Source organism: Felis catus, chromosome B2 (genome assembly GCF_018350175.1).
Source record: "Felis catus isolate Fca126 chromosome B2, F.catus_Fca126_mat1.0, whole genome shotgun sequence".
Classification (NCBI taxonomy): domain Eukaryota; kingdom Metazoa; phylum Chordata; class Mammalia; order Carnivora; family Felidae; genus Felis; species Felis catus.
The window spans coordinates 74,121,849-74,142,558 of NC_058372.1; the positions used below are offsets into that span (position 1 = coordinate 74,121,849).

Below are 20,710 nucleotides of genomic sequence, written 5' to 3' on the forward strand. Positions count from 1 at the left end.
AAGATAACTGTTTTGTTTCCTTTGGATGTATCCAGAGAAGGGATTAGTGAATCATATGGTAGATCTGTTTTTAATTTCTTAAGGAACCTCTGTACTGTTTCCCACAGTGGAAAAAAAAATTCCACCAATACTGTACAAGGGATCTCTTTCCTCTTTATCCTTGCCAGCACTATCTTTTTTTCCTTCATCCAATATTTTTATTTTTCCTAATTTTATATATTTTATTCAAGTATAATTGTTACATAAGCTTCAGGTGTACAATATAATGATTCAAAAATTCTATACATTTCTGTGTTCATCAAGATATGTGAACTCTTAATTCCCTCTATTTCACCCAACCCTCCCACCCACCTCACCTCTAGCAACCACCAGTTTGTTCTCTGTATTTAAAAGTATGTTTTTTGTCTCTTTTTTTTCTTTGTTGGTTTTGTTCCTTAAATTCCATATGTAAGTGAAATAAGTCAGAGAAAGACAAATACCATATGATTTCACTCATATGAGTATTTCACTCATATGATAATAGCTATTCTAATAGGTGTGAGATGATATCTCCTTGTGGGTTTAATTTGCATTTCCTTGATGATAAGTGATGAACATCTTCTCATGTACCTGTTGGTCATTTGCATGTTGTCTTTGGAAAAATGTCTTTTCAGTTCCTTTGAGCATTTATAATTAGGTTTTTGTTTTCTGTTTTTGTATTGAATTGTACACATTCTTATATATTTTGGATATCAACACCTTATCAGATATGTGGTTTGCAAATATTTGCTCCCATTTCATGGGTTTCTCCCGTTCCATTTTGTTGACAATTTGTTTCCTTTGCTGGGAAGAAGCTCTTTAGCTTGATGTAGGCTCACTTGTTTCATTTTGCTTTTGTTGCCTGTGCTTTTGATGTTAAATGCAAAAACTCATTGCCAAAACCAGTGTTAAAGAGCTTACCCATTACGTTTTCTCCTAAGAGTTTTATGGTTTCAGATCTTACATTCAATTTTTAAATCCATTTTGGGGTGATTTTGTGTATGGAAATGTAGTATGCATTCAATAAATTCTTGATGCATGAAAAAAACTAAGAAATAGCTTGTGTTCTAGGATTTTTTTTTTATTTCATCTAGGAAGGTCCAGGAGCCCAACAAAGGCAAAATAAAGATGTGTCAAAGAAAAAATGCTGGGAAGGGCATCTAAAAGTTCTGATCACTAGAAACAGAACTAGAAATAGAATGGATCATGTGATAGGCCCAGGTGAGAAATAGAAGGTCTGTGGCCCATACTCTGCTGTCTGACTGCTTATTAAGGCCACTCTGTATAACTTTCTCTTTTCTAGGCCCTTGGAATTAATTTATTATTCACTGATTTCATCCAGTCCAAAATCCCTCTTTCAACTCCACCGAGTTCTTCCCTCAGGCCCGTCAGACCCCTCCATGAACCTGCCTCCACATTGAAAGTACACTGAAATCATGAAAAGCAATAGGAGAGAGAAAGGAGCCAGGGGAAAGAAAAAGACAGCAAAGGAATAGTCCTAAAGGTAAGAGAAGTGAGACAATGTACAATCATGCAAGTGATGTTAAGACGGTGAAGGTCAGACTTCTAAGAGGTGCAAGTGGTGAACAGCAAATACTTTGGAGTGCTAGATTTGAATCCAGCTCTGCTGTTTAACAACTGGTTTAACTTGGACAAATTACTTTCTCTCTCTGGGTTGTAGCTTCAGCAAATGAATAATACCACTTACCCTCATAGCAGCTTGTGGAGACTAAATATATTAATACATTTTAATACTTTACACATAGTTTGTGCTCACCTAAAGTTAGTTAATATCATGATAATATCACTCAGGCCCTCAACCTTTTATAAGTGTCTTGAATATATGTACAAGGTCCTAATGTGTGCATCTATAAGTGCCATTATTTTCTCCAAGTAACAAAAGGAGTATTGTCTCTGGAGGAGAATATAAGAAAGGGGACTGTGTCAGCCCCTTCACTCAGAGTAACACATATTTCTCCCTGGAGGGAGTTTGACCAATTATGACATATAGTTGTTGTCAGGAGTGAAAAACAACCTTGTAGTAAATCGGTTTTTAATTTGTGTTTTTGAAAAATTCGGACTATGCTTCAAAATTCTTTGAAATTAGTCACTGATGAGAATAGGACTACAAGGACAGTGTGCATTCCCTTTCCTCAGTAGCAGCATCTCCCTGAAACAGAGCAAGCAGACCCATTCTCCATGTTGCAGATGTAGCCCCATTCTCCAATCCACAAGCTGGGAAGGCTTTCTCCCTCAGTAGAGTACCTCTTGTCACAATCAAAGAGTCATAACTATGGCTCCTCCCAACAGCAGCCTGTGCATTTTATCCTCTACTCAGTCCATGCCCCTGGATGATGACAATGAGAATAATTTGGTTTTGACAAGAATCTGGTGTAATGGATGGAGATGAATCAAACATAGTTGGGTTTTAGATTTTTCAAAGTAGATGCCAAAGTCTGTAACGAGAAAAGACCAGATGATGAGCACCTGGGAAAGGTGGTTCACAGAGCAGAGCACAGGAATCTCAAATGAGACCTGGAAGCCTCAGATGGTGAGAAGGTCAAGGAAAGGATTAATTCATGAAAGAAAATACAAAATCCTGTCAGAAAAGCCAGCCCACCAAAAGCACAAAGAAAGAATTGGTGATGGGGAGCCTGGGTGGCTCAGTTAAGCACCTGACTCTTGATTTTGGTCAGGTCATGATCTCACAATTCATGAGTCCTGCATTGGGCTGTCTGCTGACAGTGCAGCATGGGCTCTGCTTGAGAATCTCCCCCCCCCCGCCCCTTTCCCCCCAACTCTTGAAAGAAAGAAAGAAAGAAAGAAAGAAAGAAAGAAAGAAAGGAAGGAAGGAAGGAAGGAAGGAAGGAAGGAAGGAAGGAAGGAAGGAAGGAAGGAAGGAAGGAAAAGGAAAGACAAAGACAAAGATAGAGGGCAAAGTCTCCAACACTCTAGTACAGCCTATGCGCCCAGAAAGTCTACTTCAGGGAAATGCCATTGGTAGATGAAAGAGACCTCTGGGGCCAGGTGGCTCAACAGTCTTAACCTGGAACCAAATAGGGAAGGGAGATTTTTTTTGTCACAAAAGCAGAAGAGCTAAGAGAACAGTGCATGAGCTCTGGATAGACTGGATTGTTCTTGTTTACCCTTTATCCATCCCCACCTTCTTCCTTCCTAACAGGGTCTCAATTTCTTTCCATGAATTTTCTCTTCCTCTATACAGCCTTAGAGAAATCTGACTCCATCCCCAGTTCTTAGGGTGCGTCTTAGCTGTCTAAAAGAAATCTTGTCCTCCTTTCCGAGGTTGGTACATTGTCATGTGACCCAATGGGAGAACTTCCTGGGGCTTCTGCAAAAGCTCATCCTCTCCTTCTGGAAGACATTCTAGACATTCCTTAAAAATTGTTCTTTGTGATGTAGGGCCCTGAACTGCTGCCAACCTGGGGACGAATTCAGTACATTAGTAAAAGAAGAGCTAAAAAATACAAATACCAAAAGTAAGGGCCATGAGATTAAGTTACTTGGGAGCTGTCCTACCTAGGACTTCCAGTTTCACAAGCCAGTAAAAATCCTTATCATGATTGAAACCAGTTTGACTCTGATACTTTTGTCATATGTAGCTATAACACCCTGTTAAAAAAAAAAAAAGGAGGAGGAGGAGGTGGAAAAGGTGGAAGAAGAGGAAGAGGATAACAAGGATGAGGATGAGGAGAAATCAAAATCTTCAATTACATGTAAGACTCAGAAAAATTATTACAAATTGCAGTAAATCAATACTCTAACTAATGTGTAGCTGACTTTGAAAGCCTATATTTTCCCACTATCATTTCATGTTGCTTCTCTACAGTAAATAGTAGAAAAGAGCACACTCTTAATTTCCTGCCTGAGTGGGGTGTGCCCTGGATCTCCACACCAGCTGGTAAAATCGTTTTTGCTTGAGAAACAAAGATCTGTATATAAGAGGAAAGGAAAGAATATTGCTCCTGGAACCCAGACTTGAAAGGAGAAACCCAAATCCTATGGAGGTGATAGGGGCAGAAACTGTGGGCTTTGCTTTTGTTCTGTGGCTTCCCTGGGTTATGTTTCATCACAGTGCAAATTCCAGCAGTAATGGGAAGGAAACTGCTAGTAACACCTATTCTCAAGGGCTTAGCAGAAATAGTTGATGGAGAAAATAAAATGCTAGCAGTGGAGTTAAATACATACAGAAATTTAGGACACTTTTCTAAAAAGAGCAAGGAAAGTTATACCCCTTATTTTCACTTGCTTTTATTTTCCTACCCTTTAAAGCAAGTGAAATAAGGCATGTCTTTTCCCCTTTAAGTCACAGAAATTCAAAATGAGCATGACGTTTTATATACAAAGTGCTTTTTCTTGGAAAATGTTTTATTAAATGCATAGATACTTTGATTATCAAAGAACACTTTGATAATCCAACAGAACACTCTCTTGTCAGAAATGTAGTTACCTAAGATGGAACTGGCCTAAGTATTATATTTCCCTAAGCAATAGTTAGAGGCATGAGTATCTTGAGTACTGATTCTCTCCCTGCACCATCGCAGAAACGCATCTCCTCCCCACAAGGTAAAAGCAGAGGAAGATTCTGAGCCCTCTGGCTCCTGACAGGGAAGAGAGGAGTGGGGAAGTAGAAGGAAGGGAGGATACTCCTGCCTCTGCCGTGACAGATATCCTACCACTTCTCGGTAACAGAAGGTCTGCACGTCATCTCATGGCTCATGATTCTCCAAACAAAAGCTATAAGAAGGGGCAAGTGCAGGGGCGCCTGGGTGGCACAGTCGGTTGAGCGTCCGACTTCAGCCAGGTCACGATCTCGCGGTCCGTGAGTTCGAGCCCCACGTCGGGCTCTGGGCTGATGGCTCAGAGCCTGAAGCCTGTTTCCGATTCTGTGTCTCCCTCTCTCTCTGCCCCTCGCCTGTTCATGCTCTGTCTCTCTCTGTCCCAAAAATAAATAAACGTTGAAAAAAAAATTAAAAAAAAAAAAAGAAGGGGTAAGTGCAGTCACATGAGAAATATTATATTATCAGATACCGCGATTTCTTTGCCTCTCCTTCCTTGATACTCATCTGAAAACACCTACACCTTATTACGCTCAACTATCCTTCTACTCTGCATTTGTACTTAAACAGTTGTCTGGTCTTATTTTGAATTTGTGATCACAAATCTCCAGTGGACCTCAGCATGCCTGGCAATCCTTCTCTATTTCTCCTACGCAATTCATTTTCTAATTCTCCCAATTAGAGCACCTTAAGCACCCCCATGACTTTTCTTCCTTAAGTCTTCAACATTCCTTACCCTCCTTATTTCAACCAACGGCTTTGTTGCTTCTTATTTTAAGATATGGAAGAGAATTCCATATCTTTTCATTATCAAACTTACCAATTTTTATATACATTAGCATTCTTGTTCTTATCTAGTCAATCCCTCCCTATCTACACTGGATCTCCCCCCTCTCATCTGCTCTTAATTATGAAGGAGCCTCAAGGGGTTGGTGAGACTCTTGGAAATACATGCAAAATGTCCTGTACATAAGTATTTTTTTCTGAAGAAACATCTATAGTTGTCACAAAAATCTCAGAGGGAACCAAAACATTTAGCCCCACTATTCTATGAGCTAATACTAACAGCTAACACGTATTAAGTCTTTAATATATGCCTGGTACTAACATGAAAGAGCTAAATTCTCAATGCAATCTTACAATAAAAGTACTATTGAGATGCCTGTACTTCAGATGGGCAAACTGATGCCCACATGCTTAGAGAATTTAGATAACAAGCTCAAGTTTTTACAGCCAGAATTGAAGGGCTCCAATTTGATCCCAGACAGATGCTCAAGATGATCACACTAATATTACCTCTATGTTGTCTGGGAGGACTGGCCACCAGGGGATAGAAAATTTATAATTATTTTTTCCTTTTCCTCATCTTATATCTGGAAAACTAACACAAAAAATATACAAATTCTCTAAAGGAAATGCTATTTTACAATCAAAATTATTCTAATAAACCATGAGGCACGGGAGGTAAATGCCTTTACTTTGTAAGTAATTTATATGATATATTGCTTTCTACATTGTGCGTCATTTTTTAATAAACTATTATGAGATATTATGCAAATTTAAAGTTATCAGCCTTCTGTAAATAACAAAAATAACTTTAAATATTTAATCAGTGATTTATAACTGCTCAAGTGATCGAAGAAGGTAATTTAGCCTGTTCCTTGCACTCTATATATTTGGACACTTAAAAAATTGCTTGGCTTATGTTCCAAAATGCCAAAATATGTCACTGTGTAACAGTCTCACTTGTTATACCTTGACTGCTATGTCACCCTCACTTCTTTATGTCTGCAGATCAAGAAACAGGTGCTCAAACACTCAAATGCCCCACCTTGAACCTCAAAAAAAACCCAAACATTCTTCTGAAAATAAAACTGCCAAGATGTAGCCACCAGTCCATCATTTCATACTGCCTCGTATTCATTTCTTTATTTGCAAAAATCACGAGCAACATGTCTAACTACTTGGAATAGATAGAAGCATTCACTAGAGTTTCTACAGTCTGTCAGAATACGTATACAAACTCTACAAGAATTCCCATCTTGTCGTGTAGTAAGTATGTTCCTGGCTATAAAATGATGAAAGAGGGATTTTCCCAGGAAAAGCATCCAACAAAAAATGTCATCTCTCACCCTGTGCCTCTTCTGCAGACAAGTTTATATATCCAGGAAATATATGACAGGAATCCTTAGGACAGAAACTCTTCAGACTCTAGCCACCACTTACATTAACTCTTAGAAAGTGCCAAGTCTACCCCAAAATTTCTTAAACCTTCCAATAAGTTCCCTTACTCCTTGTAGTCCATGATCCAGCTACACTGAGCTTTGCCATTTGCAAAATCATTCTCTGTTGACACTAGCCTTGTTGTCTCTGACTAGAACACCCATCCCTTCTTCCCTGTCCCCTTTATTTGCCCAATTCTTCATGTTTCAAATTTCACCATGACATGCTTTCCTTGAGCACCCCCATCCCAACTCTGGAACAGGTAGCATTCGTGGCTCTGTTAGTATCCTGTTTACTCTTAGCAACAAATTCTGTTGTTATGGACTACTGTCTGTCCCCCTTGCTAGACTCTACCATTCTTGAGATTAAAAACTGTATCTGCTTTGTTAAAACTTCCATCTTTTATCATATCCCAGTACCACAATTAGAACAGATGGTAAGTAAAACTTATTTATCAAAGGAATAAATGACTTTCCCCATTTATCATGTCCCCTATTTAGAGCTACATGCTTGTATAGAAGTGAGTAATACAAAGACACAGAAAAAAAGAGAACAGAAAAAACATACTCATGAAAAAACATACTTATTCTACATGAAAAAACATACTCATTATAATAAAAACTGCCCCCAAGGATCATCATTTCCCTCTTCATCTTTATTTCCATTCCTCCTCCTACACTACTACCTCACTGGTTTTTATGATATGCCCTCCTCTTTTCTTAGCATTTTATTTTTGCCGTAACCTCTACTGCCAACTCCTGATCATTCTCACAACTTGCCTTTTTCTCTACTGTCTTCTAATAACCACTTTCATCTGATTTGAACAGTTGTCTATTTGTATTTGGATGTCAAAACGACATGGAAATAAATGTGTAAATAAATGTGGTACACAATACACGCCATTCATTGAATTATGCCTTACAATACGTAATTGTTAACAAGGTAATGTTTTCTAGGTATGAGCAGTGTATCTCAACACACCACTACGTGTCAAAAGATCAGTGAAAGACTTCTTATGGCTAAGATGGAGGAAAGAGATTTATGATTTAACCTGAACCACAAAAAGCTACAGAAAATATATGAAATCACAGTTTTCTTTTTTTTTTTTTTTTAACGTTTTTATTTATTTTTGAGACAGAGACAGAGCATGAACGGGGGAGGGGCAGAGAGAGAGGGAGACACAGAATCGGAAGCAGGCTCCAGGCTCTGAGCCATCAGCCCAGAGCCCGACGCGGGGCTCGAACTCACGGACCGTGAGATCGTGACCTCAGCCGAAGTCTGACGCTTAACCGACTGAGCAACCCAGGCGCCCCTGAAATCACAGTTTTCAAGACAGTGGACATAGGCAATGAAGGCCAGTAATTCCTGAAAGATAGGGAACAAATGAGGTAATCCCTGTGAATGCCCAGTTTACAGCCTTGAGAAAATTTCGAGGCTATGGCACAGGGAAAAGGAACCTGGGTGGAGACCAGTAGACTCCTTGAATTTAAGAGACAGAGCTGGGAATCCAAGCAAACAAAGAAGGCTAGAGTTTGCATAATAAGAATACCAGAGAGGAGACATCTTCACAGAGAAGTCCAAAAAATCTCAAAGCCTAAGCATGGATCAGTTCATGCACTTGTGAAAGGTATCAGGAAAAAAAAATCACTAGAAAAACAATAAGAAATAGCATCTCAGTACTTACACAGGGCCAGGAATAGTGTCTATTCCCATCAGTTAAACCGGAAAACCTTGTAACTCACAAGGAATTGGTACTTAGAAGCATCTTGCCTCTGAGTACAAAATTAATAGTACTAAACTAAATACGACTCTGGTGCTGCCTAACAAGTATTAAAGGCAAGACCTGAAAGGATCACACTGTTACCAAGTAAATTAACTGCACATCCAGAACAAAGCTCAAAAATATTTATAGGCTGGGGCACCTGGGTGGTTCAGTCGGTTGAGCATCTGACTTCGGCTCAGGTCATAATCTTGCAGTACATGGGTTCGAGCCCCGTGTCAGGCTCTGTGCTGACATCTCTGAGCCTGGAGCCCATTTCAGATTCTGTGTCTCCCTCTCTCTCTGTCCCTCCCCTGCTTGTGCTCTGTTTCTCTCTCTCTCAAAAATAAATAAATATTTAAATATATATATAGTAAAACAAAAATATTTAGCACCTAACAAAGGAAAATTCATCATGTATGGCATCAAATCAAAAATCACAAGGCATGAAAAGCAAAAGAAAAATATAATCCACAATGAGTACTGGATAAATCAAGCAAATGAAACTGACACAGAACTGACACAGATATTAGAACTAGCAGACAAGAATATTAAAACAATGCTTATAATAGCATTCCTTGTGTTTAAAGAGTTAAGTAGAGACATGGAAGATATAAAAGACCCTAATTAAACTTCTAGAGATAAAAATAACAAGACATGACGTATTGGTCTTCTGTTGCTAAGGAACAAATTATCCCAATTTTGGTAGCTTAAAAAAACTAAATACAACACCTATTTATTAGTACACAGTTCTATAAGTCAGAAGTCCAGGACAGACAGGCTAGGGTAGATGATTATGGTCTCATATAGCTGAAATTATGCTAATGGCTGGTCTGGACTCTCATCTGGAGACTCTAAGGAAGAATTCAAACCCAAGACCACTCAGGTTGTTGGAAAAATCCAGTTTCTTGTGTATATAAGGCTGAGGTCCCCATTTTCTTGCTGTCAACCAGAGGTCACTGGAAGCGTGGAAGCCACTCTCAGATCTTTTTTATATGGATCCCACTATCTTCAAGCCAGCAACAATCCTTCATATCTCTCTGGCTTCTCCTGATACCACCCTGAAAACCTCACTCATTTTAAAGACTTATATAATTACATAGGCCCACCCAGATAGTCTCCCTTTTGACTAAAAGTCAACTGACTGGTAGCTTTGATGACATTTGAAAATTCCTTTTGTTATGTAGCATTACATAATTTGGAACATGATATCTCAGAATATTCACAGTTCTGGGGATTAGACAAAAACCCTCAGGGGGCCATTTTAGAATTCTGCCTATCACACATGAGATGAAAGACATGCTAGATAAAACTAAAGAAATATTAGACATTTTAGAAGAAAAGATTAGTGAACTTGAAGACATAGTAATAGAAAGCATCCAAAATGAAACAAAGAGAAAAAGATATAATAATAATAAACCAAAATGAAGCATCAGTAAGCTCTGGCAACAACTTCAAAGGAGGTGGAAAATGTTTGAAGAAGTAATGGCTCAAAATTTTCCAAAATTAATGAAAACTATAAACCCACGGTCACAAGAAGATCAATGAATCCCAAGCACAAGAAACTTGAAAAAAATGCACCAAGCGCATAACAATCAAATTGCCCACAATCAGTGATAAAGACAAAATCTTAAAAGCAGGCAAAGGGAAAATATACATTATTTACAGATAAAAAAGACAACAAAATTCTCTTTGGAAACGATGCAAATGTCAAGACAGTATAGCAATATCTTTAAAACAGGGTGGAGAGTGGTATACAGTCAACCTAGAATGCTATACCCAAGAAAAATTATTATAAAAACTATGGCAATGGCACCCATATGAAGTAGTGAATAAGTTTAGGGCACAGAGTATGCTAGGCACAGTGATATTGGGATTGAAAAGTGGCTGTAGGAGCTGCTGAATTCAGAGCCGTGTGGTATCTACTCAGGCCACACCAGCAGCATAGATAGTCAGATACCGCTGCTTCTTTCCACACTTAAATCAATTCTGAATTATGGTCTCCTACATATGCATCTAATTGGCAGAATTTAAATTGCATCCAAAAGCTTAGCCTCAAGAGTTTAGAAAATCCTATTAATCTTCCAGCATCTATAATCAAGAAAGGTACAAAGAAGTTGCAAAAAGATGTTGAAAAAACCCATCTACTGTATGTTCCATATGAATAAAAGTATATATTAGGAACTTCCTGAAGATATATCAGTGTGAATATCCCTATGTTGCCACTAGCACATTACTTATAACACATGCAGGAGACTGGATTCTATTTTCATCCATTGGCATGGGAGCCTCCCCTGCCTAGAGGGAGAACCATTTCTTGTTCTTTGCATAGCTTGAAGAACCTCCTACAATGCCTATGACATAATAGCTATAAATATATATTAATATGAATATATACATATATATATAAATTAAACTACATTTGTTAATTAACTCATTTATTAAATAAATATTTATCGATCTCTGGTTCAAGATAGCAACTTAAAAGGATCCTGAACTCACCTTTTCCCACAGATACCTCATCTACACAGGACAATTTCCTCTGAAAGAAACCTAAAAACTAGATGAGTGACTCTCACACATCTAGCAGATGAGAAAAAAACCCACATTGAAATGAATAGGAGAGGCTGAGACACAATTTTGCCATAAGCTCCACTGCCAGCATGGCAATCCACAATCAGGAGGAGGGCCACAACAGCAAGGTTCTCTCTGAGGAATAGAAGATTTGAACCCCACATCTGGCATCCCAATTTTAAATAGACTTTTTAAAAAAATTTTTTTAATATTTTATTTTTATTTCTGAGATAGAGAGAGACAGAGTGCAAGTGGAAGAGGAACAGAGAGAGAAGGAGACACAGAATCCAAAGCAGGCCCCAGGCTCCAAGTTGTCACCAAGAGCCTGACACGGGGCTCGAACTCACGAACTGCAAGATCATGACCTGAGCTGAAGTTGGACGCTTCACCAACTGAGGCACCCAGGTGGCCCTGGCATCCCAATTTTAAATGTACCTAAGAGACGAGCCCCCAAAACACCTAGTTTTGAAAGCCAATACAGCTTGTATCCTTGAGGTCCACTGAACTGAAATATAGTTCTTAAGGATTTGTGTGTACTTACAGCACCTAGCACAAAGGCAGTGGATTGAAACGCCCAGTCTTTCTGGGAAGAAGATCTATCTGCTTATCTTAAAGCATCAGCCTAAGGAGCAGGCATCTAATTTAACACACATCCAAGGGCCTAGTGAAATACTCTGCAGGGGTGTCTGAGTGGCCCAACTGGTTAAGCATTCAACTTTTGATTGCAGCTCAGGTCACAATCCCATGGTTCATGGGAACCTGCGCTGACAGTGCAGAGCTGCTTGGGATTCACTCTCTTCCTCACTCTCTGCCCCTCCCTCCCCTGTGCTCTATCAAAATAAATAAATAAACATTAAAAAAGAAAAAAAATTACTCTGCAAAGACTGTAGAGGCCGGTAAACACCATCTTTGTACTCTCCTTCTGCCTCATTCCAGGTCACCAATATCTCCAGGAAAGTCACCGTGCACATGTAAAGAGCCCTGTTTTTTGTGGCTGCTGCCCAGGAGACATCACTTGATTGCCTAGCTCTGGTGGCCAATGGGGCTTACATTTGTGGGTTCCACAGGACTGTAATAAACAGAGAAAGAGCTTTTAACTAGCTATCCACCCTCCCCATCCCCACCTCCACCACAGTGCACAGCAGAGAGACAGTGGACTGAAACTCCCTGTTTTTCTGTGGAAAAGGCCCATTAGTTTACCTTCACAGCTGTCGTATGAAGGGCAGACTTCTAATTAAACACATATTTAGGGACATACTGCAATAATCTCCAGAGACCAGGGAGGCTGGCAGACACCACACTTATGCTCTACCCTGCACCAGGTCACCAGCCTCTCCAAGAAAGGAACTTGTGCACATATCTGGTACCCCATCTTTTGTGGCTGCTGCCCAGAAGACAGATTCTTTGATAGCCTGGCTCTGATGGCTAGTGGGACCTATGTTCATGGGTTCAATGGGACAGTAGCTAACAAAGAGATGTTTCTTAATTGACTATGACTCCAGGTCTCTGCATAAAGAGAACAGGCAGAAGTGTTCACCTCCCAGTTTTCCTCTAAAAGTAAATATTTCTATACTTTAAAAGCTGCTGCCTGAGGGTTCACCTTCCAATCAGCCAGAGTCTAGGTGCTGACTGAAGACCCAAAGGTCTTCCCTTTGGGACATGGACAGGTTTTGGCACACTCTCAATGACTGGGACCTATTAAAAATAAAATAGGCTGCTTGGACAATCACAAAGATTTGAGAGGCAACAAAGAGCTAGGACAGGGTTGAACAACAAGATTCATCTCCTATATGAGAAAAATCCTTCAAGATGAGGAGAGGTGGTTTTTTCTAATGCATGGAAACCAACATAGAGAATTAAAAAATGAAGAAACAGAGAGAGAAGGAATGTGTTACAAAAGAAAGAACAAGATAAAATCTCAGAAAAAGACTTTAAATAAAATGCAAATAAGTGATTTACCTGATAAAGAGTTTAAACTAACAGCCATAAAGATGATTACTGAAGTCAGAGAAGCAATGTATGAATAAAGTGAGAATTTCAACAAAGAGAAAATATTTTAAAAGTACCAAACAAAAACACAGAGCTGGAAATTGCAATAGCTGAACTAAAAACTTTAACAGAAGAGTTCAATAGCAGACTAGATGAAAAAGAAAGGATGATCAAACTCAAACACAGGACAGTGGAGTTCATTCAGTTAGAGGGGGGAGGAAGGGGAGGAGGAGGGAAGACAAAAGAAGAAGAATGAAGATAGCTTAAGGGACTGATGAGACAACATCACGTGGACCAATATTTGCACTATAAGGATCCCAGAAGAAGAGAGAACAAAATGGGAAGAATGACTTTTGAAATATTTTGAAAGAACGATTTTTGAAATAGCCAAAAATTTCCCTAATCTGAGGAAGAAGACAGATATCCAAATCTAGGAAGCCCATAATGTTCCAAGAAAGATAAACCTAAGGAGTCCACACCAACACAGAGTATAATTAAACTGTCAAAGTTAAAGGAAAGACTCTTAAAAGCAGCAAGAGAAAAACAACTTGTCATGTATAAGAGCATCCCACTATCAGCAGATTTTTCAGTAGAAACTGCAAGCCAGAAGAGAGTGGCACAATATACTCAAAATATAAAGGAGTGGGGGATATGCCAAACAAGAAGATTCTACCCAAGCAAAACTATCCTTCAGAATTGAAGGAGACCTAAAGAGTCTTTCAGACAAGCAAGAGCTAAAGGAGTTCATAATTACTAGACAGGCCTTACAAGAAATGTTAAAGGGTCTTCTTTAAGCAGAAACAAAAGGGTACTAATTAGTAACAGGAAAACATATGAAAGTGTAAGTGTTACTGGTAAAGGCAAATATATAGTAAGATTCAGAAAAATGTTATAAAGATGGTTGGTCAATCATTTATAAAGCTAGTATAAAGGTTAAAAGACCAAAATAATAACAATAAATATAACTTTGATAATTTGTTAATTGATAAACAAGCTAAAAAGATGAAAGTGTGACATCAAAAACATAAAACATGGTGAGAGAGTAAAAATACAGAGCTTTAGAATGTATTCAAACTTAAATTGTCATCAACTTAAAATAGACTGTTAAAAACATAAGTTTTTATATGTAAGCTTCATAGTAACCACAAAGCAACACCTACAATAGGTACACAAAAGATAAAAAGAATCTAAGCACACTACTGCATAAAATCACCAAATCACAAATAATGAGAGCCAGAGAAGAAAGTAACAGAGGGGAGCTACAAAACAACCAGAAAATAATTAACAAAATGGCAATAAACAATACATTTCTACGATTACTTTAAATGTAAACAGGCTAAATTCTCCAATCAAAAGACAGAGTGGCTGAATGGATAAAAATACAAAACCCATCCATATGTTGCCTACAAGAGACTCACTTCAGATATAAGGACATACACAGACTGAAAGTGAAGAAATGGAAAAAGAAATTCCACGCAAATGGAAAACAAAAGAAAGCTTGGGTAGCTATGTTTATTTCAGATAAATAGATTTTAAGACACAGACAACAATAAGAAACAAAGATGATCATTACATAATTATAAAAGTTTCAAGCTAAAGAGAAGATTTAACACTTATAAATATTTATGCACTCAACATAGAAGCAGTTAAATATATAAAACAAATATTAACAAAATTAAGAAAAAAGTAGCAGTAGGGGACACTAATACCCCACTTTCCTCAATGGGTAGATTACCCAGACAGAAGAACAATAAGGAAACATTGGCCTTAAACAACATATAAGAGCAAATGGACTTAACAGACATTTACTGAACATTCCATACAAAAGCAACCAAATACACATTATTCTCAAGGTCACATAGACATTCAAGGATATATCATACATTAGGCCATAAAACAAGTCTTAATAAATTTAGAAGATTGAAATCATATCAAGCATATTTTCTGGCCACAAATATATGAAACAAAAATTCAATTACAAGAAGAAAACTGGATAATCCATAAATACGTGGGCATTAAACAACATTTGACTGAACAACCAAGTCAAAAAAGAATTTTGGGGTGCCTGGGTGACTCGGTTAAGGGTCCAACTTCAACTCAGGTTATGATCTCGCAGTTCGTGGGTTCGAGCCCCGCATCAGGCTCTGTGCTGATGGTTCAGAGCCTGGAGCCTGCTTCAGATTCTGTGTCTCCATCTCTCTCTCTGCCCCTCCCCTCCTCACACTCTGTAACTCTCTCTTTCAAAAATAAATAAACATTCAAAAAAAATTTTTGAAGAAATTTAAAAATATATATATCTTGAGACAAATGAAAATGAAATGCAATATACCAAAATTTATGAGATGCATCAAAAGCAGTACTAAGAGGGAAGCTAATAGCGATGAATGCCTACATTAAGAAACAAGAAATTTCTCAAACACACTAACTTTATACTTCAAACAACTAGGAAAAAAAATCCTAAAGTTAGTAGAAGGAAGGAAATAACAAAGATGAGAGTGAAAATAAATGAAATAGAGATTTAAAAGATAAGAGAAGAGGTCAATAAAACTAAAAACTGTGTCGTTTTGTTTTTTGAAGTTTATTTATTCTGAGAGAGAGAGAGCACATATGAGGAAGGGGCAGAGAGAGAGTGAGAGACAGAATCCCAGGCAGGCTTTGCACTGTCAGCACAGAGCTCAACATGGAGCTTGATCCCACAAATCATGAGATCATGACTTGAACCGAAAGCAAGAGTTAGACACTTAACCAACTGAGCCACCCAGGTGCCCTAAGAGTTTGGTTTTTGAAAAGATAAATAAAACAGACATATCTTTAGTTACACTCACTAAAAAAAGAGAGGACTCAAGTAACTAAAAAGAGAAATAAGAGATATTACAATTGATACCACAGAATACAAAGAATCATATGAAACTATGTTCTGAACAATCATTGGCCCAAAAATTGGACAACTGAGAAAAATAGATAAATGCCTAGAAATATACAACCTACCAAGACTGATTCATGAAGAAACAGAAAATCTGAAACAATCATTTACTAGCAGAAAGATTGGATCAGTAATCAAAAGTCTCCCAACAAACAAAAGTCAAGGACCAGATGGCATCACTGGTGAATTCTACCAAACATTTAAACAATGAATGCCAATACTCAAAATCTTCCCAAAAATAGAAGGGAAGGGAACACTTCCAAACTCATTTTACAAAGCCAGCATACCCTGATACCAAAACAAGACAAGAACAGTTCAAAAGAAGAAAACTACAGGTCAGTGTGCCTCATAAACATGGATGCAAAAATCCTCAACAAAGCATTAGCAAACCAAATTAAAGACTACATTAAAAAAACATACAGCATGATCAAATCAGATTCATTCCAGGGATGCAAGGATGGCTCAACATCTACAAATGAATCAATGTAATACACCACATTAAAAGAGGAAGCATAAAATCATATGATCATCTCAATAGATGCAGAAAAAGCATTTGACAAAATTCAACACCCATATGTGATAAAAACTCTCAACAAAGTGGGTATAGAGGAAACATACTTCATCTTAATAAGGCCATACGTGTCGAGCCTACAGTTAACATCATATTCAGCAGTGAAGAGCTGAAAACTCTAAGATTTCCTCAAGATCAAGAACAAGACAAAACTGCTCACTCCTGGGGCGCCTGGGTGGCTCAGTCGGTTGAGCGGCCGACTTCGGCTCAGGTCATGATCTCACGGTCTGTGAGTTCGAGTCCCGCGTCGGGCTCTGTGCTGGCAGCTCAGAGCCTGGAGCCTGTTTCGGATTCTGTGTCTCCCTCTCTCTGACCCTCCCCCATTCATGCTCTGTCTCTCTGTCTCAAAAATAAATAAACGTTAAAAAAAAATTTTAAACAATTCTGCTTTAAAAAAAATGCTCACTCTTACCACATTCATTTAATATATTATTGGAAGTCCTAAGCAGAGCAATTAGGCATGAGAAAGAGAAAAAATTCATCCAAAACAGAAAGAAAGAAGTAAAACTATCCATTTGCAGATGATATACATAAAAAATCTAAAGACTTGTATTAGTATAAACAAATTCAGCAAAGTTAAAGGATACAAAATCAACTGCATTTCTATACACTAATAAACTATCAGAAAAAAATTACTTTATATCCCATTTACAACTGCATAAAAAAAAACCTAGGAATAAATTTAACCATGGAGGTGAAAGACTGCACTGAAAACCATACGACAATGATGAAAGAAATTGAAAAAGACACAGTTAAATGGAAGTATATTCCATGCTCATGGATTGGAAGAATATTGTTAAAATGCCCATACTATTGAAAACAATGTACAAGATTCAATGCAATCCCTATGAAAATACCAAAGGCATTTTTCAAAACAAAAAAAATACAACAGTTCTAAAATTCACATAAAACTACAAAAGACTCCAAATAGCTAAAGCAATCTTTAGAAAGAAGAACTAAGCTGAAGGCATCACATTTCCTGATTTAAAACTATATTAAAAAGCTGTAGTAATCAAAATAGAATGGTCTTGGCATAAAAACAGAGACATATATTAATAGAACAGAAAGCCCAGAAATAAGCCCATGCATATATGGACAATTAACTTATGACAAAGGACCCAAGAATATACAATGAGAAAAGGACCATCTCTTCAATAAAGGGTGTTGGGAAAACTGAACAGCCATAAGCAAAAGAATAAAATTGGACCACTGTCTTAAACCATACACAAAAATCAACTCTAAATGAATTAAAAACTTGAACAATACATTTGGAACCACAAAAATCCTAGAAGAAAACATAAGCATTAAGCTCCTTGACATCTGTCTTGGTGATGATTTTTTTTGGATAGGACACCAAGAGCAAAAGTAAAAGAAGCAAAATAAACAAGTGGGACTACATCAAACTAAAAAGCTTCTGCACAGAAAAGAAAATCACCAAAAAATTGAAAAGGCAATCTACCAAATGGGAGAAAATATTTCCAAATCATATATCAGATAAAAGGCTAATGTCCAAAATATATAAAGAACTCATATAACTGAATAGCAAAAACAGTCTGATTAAAAAATAGGCAGTGGATCTGAATAAATATTTTTCTAAGACGTACAGATAACCAACAGGTCCATGAAAAGATGCTTCACATCACTAATCATCAGGAGAATGCAAATCAAAATCATGAGATACCTTCTCACACCTGTTAGAAGGGCTATTATAAAAAAAAAAAAAAAACAAGGAATAACAAGTTTTGGAAAGGATGTGGAGAATAGGGAACACTTTGTGCATTGTTGGTGGGAATGTAAACTGGTGCTGCCACTATGGAAAACAATAAGAAAGTTTCTCAAAAAATTAAAGATAGAACTATCATATGATCCAGCAATTCTACTTCTGCTTATTTATCCAAAGGAAACAAAAACACTGAAAAAAGATATACGCACCCCTCTGTTCACTACAGCATTATTTATAACAGCCAAGACATGGAAACAAACTGTATCCATCCACATATGAATGAATAAGGAAATTATGGAAAATATATGCAATGGAATATTATTCAGCCATAAAAAGGAATAAAATCCTGCTATTTGCAATAACATAGACAGACCTTGAGGGCATCATAAGTTAGATTAGCCAGACAACACTGTATGATCTTACATGTGGAATCCAAAACCCAAGCAAAACAAAAACAGAACTCATAGATACAGAGAAGGGGGGCAAAAATGGGTGAAGGTGACCAACAGATACAAACTTGCAGTTACAAAGTAAGTCCTGGAGATGTAATGAATAGTATGGTGACCATAGTTAACAATATTACACCGTAGGGGTGCCTGGGTGGCTCAGTCGGTTAAGAATCCGACACTTGATTTTGTCTTAGGTCATGATCTCACAGTTCATGAGTTCGAGCTGTGTGGGGGGCTCTGCACTGTATCAGCACAGAGCCAGCTTAGAATTCTCTCCCCCTTTCTGCCCCTATCCCTACCCCACCTTAGCTTTCTCACTCTCCCTTTCTCGCTCTCCCTCTAAGTAAAGAAATAAACCAAAAAAAACACACACACACACACACACAAAAAAAAAACAAAAAACAAAAAAAACAATATTCTACTGTATATTTGAGAATTGCTAAGTTAAATCTTAAGTTTTCAACACAAGAAAAAAATTGTTACTATGTGGGCTGATGGATATTAACTACACTTATTACAGTGATCTTTTGCAGTATAACATATATCAAATCATTATGTTGTAAACCGAAACGAATATAGCGTGTCAATTATATTGCTGTATAAACAAACACAACTAATTTCCATTTTACCTCCTCTGCATTTTTAACAGTCTTGAAATAATTGGGCAACCACTGGGTTTAAAACTCCAGGTTTTTTTCTGCTGGATCCTTCCTGCAGCCTAGTTCTCACCCATGACTCTGGCAAGGTCCGGAGACACAATGGCGGCTGCAGCCTCCCAGCCCACCCCGAGCCTACCCAGCTGTACCTAATTCAGGCGGAGCTAGAGCTGCGCCCAGCCCCGTAGGCCCGAGATCCAGCAGAGACCATTCATTGGCAAGCCCCAGGATACACTGTAGTCAAGTGCCCCAGCCAGGCTTCACAGACAAGGACCATGGGGAAATTCCAAAAAAAGTCAAAACGAAACAAACAAAACACCAGAAAGAGGCAAAGTTTAACTTTCAAGCCACAAATCCCAGGCAGTGGTATCCTTTCTACTACCACCCAAACTAAAAAAAAAAAACTTAAAAAATAAATATAAAATGCTAATAAATATGTATTAAGCTTCTACAATATCTGTGTGCTAGGAACTGTTCTACAAGCTTGAAGTATAGCAGTGAACAAATTAGACAAATTTTCTTGGCCTCCTCAATTTTACATTCTTAGTGGTGAGAAAGAAGGGGAAAAAAACCCACCAACCAGTAGTTGTACTATAATATTAATGCTTTCTTTAAGAAAACTAAAGAGGGAAATGGGCTAGAGCAAGATGATGAGGACTGATGGCCTATTTTGGATAGGATGGCCAGAAAAAGTCTCTTAGAGGTGACATTTAAGCAAAGATCTGAATGTAGTGAGGGGATGTTATGTAGCTACTGCAATGAAGAGTAGTAAGTGCAGAAGCCTTGAGTCATGAATATCCATGACAAGCTTGAGGAGCAACGAGGAAGTCAGCATGGTAAATCAGAGGGAGCAAAGGGGAGAGGGGTGGGCAATAGGCTGGAGGCGTAGCCAGAAAGGACTCTCAACCATTTCTGTGCCTTTGAAACATCTGGAGAGCGTTTAAAATTCACAAGCCCTGGGGCGCCGGGGTGGCTCAGTCGGTTGAGTGTCTGACTTTGGCTCAGGTCACGATCTCTTGGTCTGGGAGTTCCAGCCCCTCATCCGGCTCACTGCTGTCAGTGCAGAGCCCGCTTGGGATCCTCTGTCCCTCTCTCTCTGCCCCTCCCCCACTGGTGCTCTCTCAAAAATAAATGAACATTTGAAAAAAATTCACAGGCCCTAACCCCAGAGAGAACTGATCTCAGTTGTTTGGAGATGATACCCAGGCGAAGGTAATTTACAAAATTCCGCAGGTGATTCCAATGTGC

General features: G+C 38.2%; 1 long non-coding RNA gene across 1 annotated transcript in view; it reads right to left on the bottom strand.

The window, feature by feature from the left end:
* Positions 1 to 19,609, bottom strand: part of LOC123385450 — a 136,394-nt gene extending 116,785 nt beyond the window's left edge. Inside the window, exon 1 of the long non-coding RNA XR_006597970.1 lies at positions 19,436 to 19,609. This is a non-coding gene — a long non-coding RNA (uncharacterized LOC123385450). The remainder of the gene's footprint in view (positions 1 to 19,435) is intronic.
* Between the last annotated feature and the right edge of the window lie 1,101 nt (positions 19,610 to 20,710).